This window comes from Micropterus salmoides, unplaced genomic scaffold (assembly GCF_014851395.1).
Source record: "Micropterus salmoides isolate LMB-PRFRI ecotype aquatic unplaced genomic scaffold, ASM1485139v1 Ms_hic_scaffold_14, whole genome shotgun sequence".
NCBI lineage: Eukaryota > Metazoa > Chordata > Actinopteri > Centrarchiformes > Centrarchidae > Micropterus > Micropterus salmoides.
The window spans coordinates 29,503,080-29,505,951 of NW_024040485.1; positions in this window are offsets into that span (position 1 = coordinate 29,503,080).

Below are 2,872 nucleotides of genomic sequence, written 5' to 3' on the forward strand. Positions count from 1 at the left end.
TTAGTCAGGGTCATCGTCCGTTAATCTCAAGGTCGGCTGTAAACCCTGCTTTATAAACTAAAGTCAGTGAGCTGTTACCGCTGTTTATAAATACATTTTAAACAACAAAACTATACACAATACAATAAATCATTTATTAGACTCTTTCCTGATTAGTCTAAAAAAGGGGTTTACTGCCTCAACTACCATCCACCATCTTTTAAAACTACAGTTCCCACAACTCTTTGGGGGATGTAATACTGTTGCCAGGGAATAAGGTGCATTCAGGTGCTCCTCGGATGTCCCGAGGTGTGAAGTCGTGCTTCCAACTTCGGTTTGTTCTTGTGCTTTTAAGTTGGAATCTGCGAACAAAGTCAAACAACGGACGGTGCTACAAAGATGTGTAGGATTTTCGTTTTCATCAAAATCTGCTGAAACAGTTTGAAGCTTTCTATTACAAAGTTATTTTTGTCTCAGAGTTGTTACTGCACCGGTAAATTACCTGAAACCTCTAAAATATTTCTTGTACTGCAAAGACTGCTAATAAATAACTTTCCTAATTAATGTAGGTCACTCTACATGGACAGCAAACTAACCTAATACCATATTACAAATGAGACGTTCGCAAAAAAAGTACATGCAACATGTGATTTAGTACCATTAATCAAAGCCATGTAATCAACGCCATCACACCCGAGTTGACCGCGTTCCAGTACAACAACAGATGTCAGTCAGAAAACCAGGTTGGACGCCTCGAGCCATTGTTAGCAATACCAGTTGACAACATCATGCGGTATTTTGCACATTAGGTTAGGTTGGACAGTACTGTGTGTACGACTGATTTAAAGATACGATAAACATGTATAGTACTACTAATACTGAAGAAAACTTTGAAACCTGTTGATTCTCAGGCACATTCTGGAGTTAGAAGTGTTTTTATGGACTTTATGGACATTAACCCTCCGTTATTATAAAAGTACGTGGATCATGTCTGTGTTCAGATTTGACTGTTAGGGCTCTGAGAAGGAGCATGCATTTTGGCAATCAGGAAATACGGGCTTTTAAGAATCTTTAAATCAACAAGAAAGATAAAATACAGTAAATTGTAGTTATTTTTGTTCCACTGGGCAGTGAGTTTGCTTTGTGTTATATGGTGTGACATGTACCAGGCTGCCATATTGACTTGTTGTCCAGAAAACTGCACACCCTGGGCTATAAGTGAAAAGCACAAAAATGGACTGTCAGTATTTTCTGAAAGCATGAAGGTTACGCTGGGATAGACGTTGGCCTGGGGTTTGTTTTTTTTTGCAGATGACTTCTTTGTCAGTTGGCAAGTTTAAGTCAGGTCAACTGTGCTAAATTGCTAGATGCAGCAAAATTTCTCCTGACTTTAATGTTAGACAAAAAAGCTTTTTTAATTCCCAATTCAATTCAAATATAACACCTTCATCCTTTCGTTGCTATAATACATTGAGAATTTAGCAGGAGCTCTATGAGGCCTTACATTATTACCGTTTTTTTATTTTTTATTTAGTTGATAACGTGATAAGCTAATTTACTTTGTTTTCTTGAGATCTCAAGTTATTTGTGTCATTATCTTTAGATAACAAATGTTCTTATACTGAGGGATTATTTTCTCAAAATAATGAAACTTAATTGGAGATCTCGAGAACAATAGTCACGTCATCTAAGAAGAAGAAGGTTTGCAAGGATACAGCTTCATCTGCGTTCTATCACAATGAATGTTTTCTCGTAACTCTCAAATTAATTATGTCGTTATCTTGGGAAAACAAAGTTTCGTTATCTCGAGAAAATCATCTCATTACCTCAGGAAAACACCATTTGTTAATTTGAGATCGAGAAAAATTTAACTCTTTATCACTGGAAAACAGAGTAATTAAAATGCATGAATGTATGGCCTCTTTGTGCTTATGTAAATATTCTCTAGTAGGCTGCTAGTGTTGTATAAAGAGCCCCTCACTTCCGCTTCTGCCACATGGGACCTACAAAATATTTAAATAAAAATACCAAAACAAAACCAATGTCAGGAGCATCGCGTCTAGCTTGGAATGCCTTATAAGGAATCAGGAAGCCAAATGTGAGTGTCTGCATCATTATTCTTAAAGTCCTCTGTTTTTGCGTGTCCACACTAATACGCTACCCAGGAGTTTAAAAAAAAAAAAAGGGGTCAGCAGCGTTTTCAAACTTCTCCATTTATGTCTCCGGATTCGCCGTTGTAGTCTGGACGGGAAGGTGCAAACGTGGCAAAAGGTCTGGGTTTTAAAACAAAAACGCAGTAGTGTGGATGACGTAGCCCAAGTCCAGCAGAATCAGCTCATTTGACCACTAGCTGCACGGCTAACTGAGCTAATGATATAATAGCAGCTAATTAGCAGGAGTTAGCTATTACTTCAGCAACAAGTAAAACTATCTGTTCATCAGCAAACTACGTAAATCTCAGATTTAGGCAAAGGAGGATGAACCAGAACACATGTTCTCCATCAGTTACCTACAGTTTAACCAAAATCAGTAAATAAAGTTGTCTGCATCCCGGAAACATTACGCTCTGGTGGCATTGATTATTGGACGCTAAACGAATCACCCCGAGTGCAGGATGAGTCATCAACATTTCAAAATGGTTATCCAGGAAATGACAAACTCTAAAATACCATCAAGAGCACCATTAATGGGCCAGATACGGGTGTTTTGGTGATGGACTGTGCAAAGGCTTTAAAAACAATTAAAACACAGATTTTGATTTCACGGGAACTTTTAAGAGTGCACCAGATCGTGACGTCACCGTAACGCATCCAATCAAACCGTGTAATCAGTGAGCGTTACTTGCCACGCGGCCGGCGCGCTTTGTTACGATGGCTGTTTTACAGTGTTGCAG